Source organism: Oncorhynchus gorbuscha, linkage group LG01 (assembly GCF_021184085.1).
Source record: "Oncorhynchus gorbuscha isolate QuinsamMale2020 ecotype Even-year linkage group LG01, OgorEven_v1.0, whole genome shotgun sequence".
Lineage (NCBI taxonomy): Eukaryota > Metazoa > Chordata > Actinopteri > Salmoniformes > Salmonidae > Oncorhynchus > Oncorhynchus gorbuscha.
This window is the reverse complement of record NC_060173.1, coordinates 97,478,118-97,488,451: the sequence shown is the minus strand read 5'-3', so window position 1 is coordinate 97,488,451 and position 10,334 is coordinate 97,478,118.

Genomic DNA, 10,334 nt, shown 5'->3' with positions numbered 1-10,334 from the left:
TCTCATCGCCTGTCGCCATCTGAACGCAACTATGATGTGGGTAACCGCGAACTGCTCGCCATCCGCTTAGCCCTAGGCGAATGGCGACAGTGGTTGGAGGGGCGACCGTTCCTTTTGTCGTTTGGACAGACCATAAGAACCTTGAGTACATCCGTTCTGCCAAACGACTTAATGCTCGTCAAGCTCGTTGGGCGTTGTTTTTCGCTCGTTTCGAGTTTGTGATTTCTTACCGTCCGGGTAGTAAGAACACCAAGCCTGATGCCTTATCCCGTCTTTTTAGTTCTTCTGTGGCTTCTACTGATCCCGAGGGGATTCTTCCTTATGGGCGTGTTGTCGGGTTGACAGTCTGGGGAATTGAAAGACAGGTTAAGCAAGCACTCACGCACACTGCGTCGCCGCCGCGCTTGTCCTAGTAACCTTCTTTTCGTTCCTGTTTCTACTCGTCTGGCTGTTCTTCAGTGGGCTCACTCTGCCAAGTTAGCTGGTCATCCCGGCGTTCGAGGTACTCTTGCTTCTATTCGCCAGCGCTTTTGGTGGCCTACTCAGGAGCGTGACACGCGCCGTTTCGTGGCTGCTTGTTCGGACTGCGCGCAGACTAAGTCAGGTAACTCTCCTCCTGCCGGTCGTCTCAGACCGCTTCCCATTCCTTCTCGACCATGGTCTCACATCGCCCTAGACTTCATTACCGGTCTGCCTTTGTCTGCGGGGAAGACTGTGATTCTTACGGTTGTCGATAGGTTCTCTAAGGCGGCACATTTCATTCCCCTCGCTAAACTTCCTTCCGCTAAGGAGACGGCACAAATCATCATCGAGAATGTGTTCAGAATTCATGGCCTCCCGTTAGACGCCGTTTCAGACAGAGGCCCGCAATTCACGTCACAGTTTTGGAGGGAGTTCTGTCGTTTGATTGGTGCGTCCGTCAGTCTCTCTTCCGGGTTTCATCCCCAGTCTAACGGTCAAGCAGAGAGGGCCAATCAGACGATTGGTCGCATACTACGCAGCCTTTCTTTTAGAAACCCTGCGTCTTGGGCAGAACAGCTTCCCTGGGCAGAATACGCTCACAACTCGCTTCCTTCGTCTGCTACCGGGTTATCTCCGTTTCAGAGTAGTCTGGGTTACCAGCCTCCTCTGTTCTCATCCCAGCTTGCCGAGTCCAGCGTTCCCTCCGCTCAAGCGTTTGTCCAACGTTGTGAGCGCACCTGGAGGAGGGTGAGGTCTGCACTTTGCCGTTACAGGGCACAGACTGTGAGAGCCGCCAATAAACGTAGGATTAAGAGTCCTAGGTATTGTTGCGGCCAGAGAGTGTGGCTTTCCACTCGCAACCTTCCTCTTACGACAGCTTCTCGTAAGTTGACTCCGCGGTTCATTGGTCCGTTCCGTGTCTCCCAGGTCGTCAATCCTGTCGCTGTGCGACTGCTTCTTCCGCGACATCTTCGTCGCGTCCATCCTGTCTTCCATGTCTCCTGTGTCAAGCCCTTTCTTCGCACCCCGTTCGTCTTCCCTCCCCCCTCCCGTCCTTGTCGAGAGCGCACCTATTTACAAGGTACGTAGGATCATGGACATGCGTTCTCGGGGACGGGGTCACCAATACTTAGTGGATTGGGAGGGTTACGGTCCTGAGGAGAGGAGTTGGGTTCCGTCTCGGGACGTGCTGGACCGTTCGCTGATTGATGATTTCCTCCGTTGCCGCCAGGATTCCTCCTCGAGTGCGCCAGGAGGCGCTCGGTGAGTGGGGGGTACTGTCATGTTTTGTCTTATATTGTCTTGTCATTTTGCTTTCCCTTCTGTTCGTTTTCCCCTGCTGGTCTTTTTAGGTTCGTTTCCTTTTTTCTCTATCCCTCCCTCTCTCTCTTCTCTCTATCGTTCCGTTCCTGCTCCCAGCTGTTCCTATTCCCCTAATCAATCATTTAGTCTTTCCACACCTGTTCCCTATCTTTTCCTCTGATTAGAGTCCCTATTTCTCCCCTTGTTTTCCGTTTCTGTCCTGTCGGATCCTTGTATATTGTTCACCGTGCTGTGTCTTTGTCTCGCCCTGTCGTGTCGTGTTTCCCTCAGATGCTGCGTGGTGAGCAGGTGTCTGAGTCTCCTACGGTCAGTGCCTTCCCGAGGCAACCTACAGTTTATGGTCGAGTCTCCAGTCTGTCCTCGTCATTACGAGTGGAATTGTTTTTTATGCTTTGTTTACCGCTCCGATTTGTCTAGGAGTATTGCATATTTCCTTTACTGGAATAAAGACTCTGTTTTCGCCAAGTCGCTTTTGGGTCCTCATTCACCTGCATAACATATGGTACGTCAAGGGAACTGAAGCCTACTGTCAGATGGGTACAATGGAAAATGTTATCTGGACATTGACTGTAAGTCTCTAACCTTCTCACATAGCCTTAATATTAACTCCTGCAGAATTAAGCATTTCTTGCAATAAAATGCTACACCAAATGTAGGATTTTTTTTTACTGGAACAGGAGGGGAGAAATATTATTTCTTTCTTTCAGCATCTTGAGAGAATGCTTAATGCTCAGATACCATCTGTAGATGTGCTATCTTTATCAACATCATAAAAGCTGATAGTATTTCAACCACATAAAATATGCATCTAAGCCAAACGGAAATGTTAGCAGAAACATGTTGGGACATTTTCATAGCTTTCTATTTCCTGATGTCATTTGGAAATTTTGCACAGAATATCTTCACCGGTTAGAATAATCTTCTTTGCTCCGCAAAAGAAGATGACAGAGAAAACTTTACCGATGTCAGCTAGATTGAAGCATTAATTTATGACATGGTGAAAAGGGTTTATTTAGTCATCTAGGGCAACATATAATGACAAAAGAGAAGCTACTATATCTAATTATAGACAAGTTGACTAACAAATAGCCTACCAAAATATTGGGAATTATAAGCAGAAACATATCTAAAAGAAAATCCGGCACCCCCTGTCAAAAAATATTTCTGCTGTCTTTGACTGTAGCCTATAGCACATTTTCCATATTTGAGGGTTGTGGTTGGGGTGGGCCTCAGATGTTTACTTTATTACCACAGTCAGGTGGTTGCAGATAGGTTATTAGCAATTGAGGGCGGGTGTGGTTGAGCATCTCGGGACAGAAGCAGCCCGGGACTGAGGGGCAGCCCGGGACTGAGGGGAAGCCTAGTACTGAGAGGAAGCCCAATACTGAGAGGAAGCCCAGTACTGAGAAGAAGCCCAGTACTGAGATGAAGCTCAGGCAGGTAGTAGGCTCCGGTAAATCCTGGCTGGCTGGCGGAACTGGAAGATTCAGGTTGACTAGCAGATCTGGAAGATTCTGGTTGACTGGCAGATCTGGAAGAGACTGGTTGTCTGGCAGATCTGGAAGAGACTGGTTGTCTGGCAGATCTGGAAGAGACTGGTTGTCTGGCAGATCTGGAAGAGACTGGTTGTCTGGCAGATCTGGAAGAGACTGGTTGTCTGGCAGATCTGTAAGAGACTGGTTGTCTGGCAGATCTGGAAGAGACTGGTTGTCTGGCAGATCTGGAAGAGACTGGTTGTCTGGCAGATGTAGAAGATCATGGCTGACTGGCGGATCTAGCTGCTCTATGCAGACTGACAGCTCTGGCTGCTTCTTACAGACTGATAGCTCTGGCTGCTTCATGCAGACTGACAGCTCTGAATACTCCATGCAGGCTGACAGCTCTCTGCAGACTGGCAGATCCTGACTGACTGGCACTTCTGGCGGATCCTGGCAGACTGGCGGCGCTGGGCAGACTGGCGACACTGGGCAGACTGGCGACGCTGGGCAGACTGGCGACGCTGGGCAGACTGCCGACGCTGGGCAGACTGGCGGCGCTGGGCAGACTGGGAGCACTGGCGGCGCTGGGCAGACTGGCGGCGCTGGGCAGACTGGAAGCACTGGCGGCGCTGGGCAGACTGGCGGTGCTGGGCAGACGGGAGACTCCGGCAGCGCAGGAGAGGAGAAAGGCTCTGGCTGCGCAAAACAGGCAGGCGACTCCGACAGCGCAGGAGAGGAGAAAAGCGCTGGCTGCGCTGAACAGGCAAGGCGCACTGAAGGCCTGGTGCGTGGTGCTGGAACTGTTGGTACTGGATCAAAGACACGCACAGGAAGCCTGGTGCGGTGAGCTGCTACCGGAGGACTGGTGTGTGGAAGTGGCTCTGGATAGACCGGACCGTGCAGGCTCACTGGAGCTCTTGAGCACCGAGCCTGCCCAAGCTTACCTGGCTCGATGCCCACTCTAGCCCGGCCAATAGGAAGGGCTGGTATGTGCCGCACCGGGCTATGCTCCCGCACTGGAAACACCGTGCGCTCCATAGCATAACACGGTGCCTGTCCGGTCTCTCTAGCCCAATGGTGAGCACAGGGAGTTTGCGCAGGTCTCCTACCTGGCATAGCCATACTCCCTTCTAGCCTCCCCCCAATAATTTTTTGGGGCTGCTTTTCGGGCTTCCAACCTCGTCGCCGTGCTGCCTCCTCATACCAGCGCCTCTCCGCTTTAGCCGCATCTATTTCTTCCTTGGGACGGCGATATTCTCCAGGCTGAGCCCAGGGTCCTTTCCCGTCTAATTCCTCCTCCCATGTCCAAATCTCCAAGTGGTGCAGCCTCTCCCACTGCAACTGCTCTTCACGATTAACAGGGAGAGTTGGCTCAGGTCTGAACCCTGACTCAGCCACTCTCTCTCTGCGCCCTCCCCCAATAAATATTTGGGGGTTACTTTCGGTTTTCGCTCTGTGTCGCCGTGTTTTCCTTTTCGACTCCATTCGCCTATAGCCCTCTTCGCATTGCTCCAGCGAATCCCAGGCGGGCACCTGCACTCTCTCTGGGTCGGCCGCCCACCTGTCGATTTCTTCCCACGTCGTATACTCCATGCCTCTACCGTCCATAACGTCCTCCTTTCGCTGCTGCCTGTTAACACGCTGCTTGGTCCGTGAGTGGTGGGTGATTCTGTAACGGCATTCGTCTGTTGAAGGAAGAGAGTCGGACCGAAATGCAGCGTGTTGGTTACTCATGACTTTAATGAATGAAATGCGGTACATGAAAAGACTGAAAGACGAAAACAACAAACGGAACGTGAAACTATTACAGCCTATCTGGTGAACACTACACAAAGACAGGAACAATCACCCACAAAATACAAAGTGAAACTCAGGCTACTTAAATACGGTTCCCAATCCGAGACAACGAGAATCACCTGACTCTGATTGAGAATCGCCTCAGGCAGCCAAGCCTAACTAGACACACCCCTAATCATTCACAATCCCAATAATACAAAAACCCCAATACGAAAAACAACATATAAACCCATGTCACACCCTGGCCTACCCAAACATATAACAAAAACACAAAATACAATGACCAAGCCGTGACAATAATATTCAAGGAAAATGTAACATTCCAGTGCACAAACTTAACCTGACCAACAGGAATTACATTTACTCTCACAGGTGGCCAAAAGTAATTATCTAAAAGCCACCCGCCTCCTGAAAGTAACCAAAGACAAAGCAATAACAGGATTTTTTAAATGTTTGCAAATGTATGTTTAAAACAAAACTTTGCTATGAGACTTGAAATTGACCTCAGGTGCATCCTTTATCCATTGATCATCCTTAAGATGTTTCTATAACTTTGTTCAATTGATTGGACATGATTTGGAAAGGCACACACCTGTCTATACAAGGTCCTACAGTTGACAGTGCATGTCAGAGCAAAAACCAAACCCTGAGGTTGAAAGAATTGTCCATAGACGTCCGAGACAGGATTGTGTTGAGGCACAGATCTGGGGAAGGGTACCAAAAACATGTTTGCAGAATTGAAGGACCCCAAGAATGCAGTGGCCTCCATCATTCTTAAACGGAAGAAGTTTGAAACCACCAAGATTCTTCCAAGAGCTGTCTGCCCGGCCAAACATAGCAATTGCGGGAGAAGGGCCTTGGTCAGGAAGGTGACAGAGCTCCAGAGTTCCTCTGTGGAGATGGGGACAACCTTCCAGAAGGACAACGATCTCTGCAGCACTCCATCAATCAGGCCTTTATGGTAGAGTGGCCAGAAGGAAGCCACTCCTTAGTAAAAAGCACATGACAGCCCGATTGCCAAAAGGAACCTAAAGGACTCTCAGACCATGAGAAACAAGATTCTTTGGTCTGATGACACCACGAATGAACTCTTTGGCCTGAATGTCAAGCTTCACGTCTGGAGGAAACCAGGCACCGCTCATCACCTGGCCAATATCATCCCTACGGTGAAGCATGTTGATGGCAGCATCATGCTGTGGGGATGTATTTCAGTGGCAGGGACTGGGTGACTAGTCAGGATCGCAGGAAAGATGAACAGAGCTAAGTACAGAGAGATCCTTGATGAAAACCTGCTCCAGAGCGCTCTATACTATAGTGACGCCGAAGGAGATGGCTGCCGTTTTACGATCCCGTAACCAATTATGCTATTCTGTTTGTTTTTTCATGTTAATTGTAACTTATTTTGTAACATAATGTTTCAGCCACCATGCCTTATGACCGAAAAGAGCTTCTAGATATCAGGACAGCGATTACCTAACCCGTACTGAGGAATACTTAGTGAGGATGCCCTCATCCCGTCATTGGCAGGAGAAAGAGATGGAGATATCGGGGATGACGGTCCGGGTGCCATGTAAGGTTCCGTCGCAGAGAGGGTAACTTACCTTTACCATCGATCCTATAAGCCAACGTACAATCAATCAATAATAAAATAGACAAGCTTCGATCACGTATATCCGACCAACAGGACATTGAAAACTGTAATATCATGTTTCATCGTGTCGTGGCTGAACAACGACATGAATAACATACAGCTGGCGGGGTTTAAGCTTTTCGGCAGGATAGAACAGCAGCCTCTGGTAAGACAAGGGGTGGAGGTCTATGTATATTTGTAAACAACCGCTGGAAATCTAAGTTTTGATAGCCTGAGGTAGAGGATCTCATGATAAGCTGTAGAAAACACTACTAACCAAGAGAGTTTTCACCTGCATTTTTCGAAGTTGTCTATATACCACCACAAACCAATGGTGGCACAAAGACCGCACTCAATGAGCTGTATACGGCCATAAGCAAACAGAAAAAAATGCATCCAGAGGCGGCGCTCCTAGTGGCCGGGGACTTTAATGCAGGGAAACTCTGACCAATCTGATTCCACGCTTCAAGACTGCTTCGATCACGTGGATTGGGATATGTTCCACACTGCGTCCAACATCAACACTGAGGAATACGCTGATTCGGTGAGCGAGTTCATTAGAAAGTGCATCAGCGATGTTATACCCACAGCAACGATTAAAACATACCCAAACCAGAAACCGTGGATTGATGGCAGCATTCGCGCGAAACACTGCTTTTAACCAGGGCAAGGTGACCGGAAACATGACCGAATACAAAAAGTGTAGCTATTTCTTCTGCAAGGCAATCAAACAAGCTAAGCGTCAGTATAGAGACAAAGTAGAGTCGCAATTCAACGGCTCAGACACAAGAGGTATGTGGCAGGGTCTACAGTCAATCACGGATTACAAAAAGAAAACCAGCCCCGTCACGGACCGGGATGTCTTGCTCCCAGACAGACTAAATAACTTTTTGGCTAGCTTTGAGGACAATACAGTGCCACAGACATGGCCCGCTACCAAAACCTGTGGACTCTCCTTCACTGCAGCCGATGTGAGTAAAACATTTAAACGTGTTAACCCTCGCAAGGCTGCATGCCCAGACGGCATCCCCAGCCGCGTCCTCAGAGAATGCGCAGACCAGCTGACTGGTGTGTTTACGGACATATTCAATCAATCCTTATCCCAGTCTGCTGTTCCCACATGCTTCAAGAGGGCCACCATTGTTCCTGTTCCCAAGAAAGCTAAGGTAACTAACCTAAACGACTACCGCCCCGTAGCACTCACTTCAGTCATCATGAAGTGCATTGAGAGACTTGTCAAGGACCATATCACCTCCACCCTACCTGACACCCCAGACCCACTCCAATTTGCTTACCGACCCAATAGGTCCACAGACGACGCAATCGCAACCACACTGCACACTGACCTAACCCATCTGGACAAGAGGAATACCTATGTGAGAATGCTGTTCATCGACTACAGCTCAGCATTTAACACCATAGTACCCTCCAAACTCGTCATCAAGCTCGAGACCCTGGGTCTCGACCCCGCCCTGTGCAACTGGGTACTGGACTTCCTGACGGGCCGCCCCGAGGTGGTGAGGGTAGGCAACAACATCTCCTCCCCGCTGATCCTCAACACTGGGGCCCCACAAGGGTGCGTTCTGAGCCCTCTCCTGTACTCCCTGTTCACGACTGCGTGGCCATGCACGCCTCCAACTCAATCATCAAGTTTGCGGACGACACTACAGTGCTTGATTACCAACAACGACGAGACAGCCTACAGGGAGGAGGTGAGGGCCCTCGGAGTGTGGTGTCAGGAAAATAACCTCACACTCAACGTCAACAAAACAAAGGAGATGATTGTGGACTTCAGGAAACAGCAGAGGGAGCACCCCCCTATCCACATCGACGGGACAGTAGTGGAGAGGGTAGTAAGTGGTTCATCCACCCAGACAGCGTTGTGAAGAAATTCAGCTTGTCACCAAAAGCACTCACAAACTTCTACAGATGCACAATCGAGAGCATCCTGTCGGGCTGTATCACCGCCTGGTACGGCAACTGCTCCGCCCACAACCGTAAGGCTCTCCAGAGCGTAGTGAGGTCTGCACATCACCAGGGGCAAACTACCTGCACTCCAGGACACCTACACCCCCCGATGTCACAGGAAGGCCATAAAGATCATCAATGACAACAACCACCTGAGCCACTGCCTGTTCACTCCGCTATACTCCAGAAGGCGAGTTCAGTACAGGTGCATTAGAGCAGGGACCGAGAGACTGAAAAACAGGTAGGTAAAACGACTCCTGCCAACATACTGACTGAACTCCAGCCACTTTAATGATGGTAATTGATGGGAAAAATGTAGCACTAGCCACTTTAAACAATGCCACTTAATATAATGTTTACATACCCTACATTACTAATCTCATATGTATATACTGTACTCGATACTATCTACTGCATCTTGCCTATGCCGTTCTGTACCATCATTCATTCATATATCTTTATGTACATATTCTTCATCGCTTTACACTTGTGTGTATAAGGTAGTAGTTGTGGAATTGTTAGGTTAGATTACTCGTTGGTTATTACTGCATTGTCAGAACTAGAAGCACAAGCATTTCGCTACACTCACATCAACATCTGCTAACCATGTGTATGTGACAAATAAGATTTGATTTGATTTGATTTAACTCAAATCCGTTTTACCTACCAGCATGTTAAATGTGCAACCAGAGGGACAAAAAACTCTAGACCACCTTTACTCCACACACAGAGATGGGTACAAAGCTCTCCCTCGCCCTCCATTTGGCAAATCTGACCATAATTCTATCCTCCTGATTCCTGCTTACAAGCAAAAACGAAAGCAGGGAGCACCAGTGACTCGGCCAATAAGAAAGTGGTCAGATGAAACAGATGCTAAGCTACAGGACTGTTTTGCTAGCACAGACTGGATTATGTTATGGGATTCTTCCGAAACATCACATCAGTCACTGGCTTCATCAGTAAGTGCATCGATGACGTCGTCCCCACAATGACCGTACGTACATATCCCAACCAGAAGCCATAGATTACAGGCAACATCCGCACTGCGCTAAAGCGTAGAGCTGCCGCTTTCAAGGAGCAGGACTCTAACCTGGAAGCTTATAAGAAATCCCACTATGTCCTCCGTGTAACCATCAAATAGTCAAAGCATCAATACAGGACTAAGATTGAATCGTACTACACCTGCTCCGACGCTCGTTGGATGTGGTAGGGCTTGCACACTATTACAGAACATAAAGGGAAGCACAGCCGTGAGCTGCCCAGTGACACGAGCCTACCAGACGACCAAAATTACTTCTATGCTCACTTTAAGGCAAGTAACACTGAAGCATGCATGAGAGCATCAGCTGTTCCTGACGATGTGTGATCACGCTTTCCGTAGCCGGAATTAGTAAGACCTTTAAACAGGTCAACATTCACAAGGCCGCAGGGCCAGACCAGGATGTGTACTGCGAGCATGCGCTGACCAACTGGCAAGTGTCACTGACATTTTCAACCTGTCCCTGACTGAATCTGTAATACCAACATGTTTCAAGCAAACCACCATAGAACATGAAGGTAACCTGCCTAAATGACTACCAACCCGTAGCACTCAAGTCTGCAGCCATGACATGATCTACTTTGTGCATGACACAAGTCATTTTTCAAAAAATTGTGTACAGACAGATTATTTCACT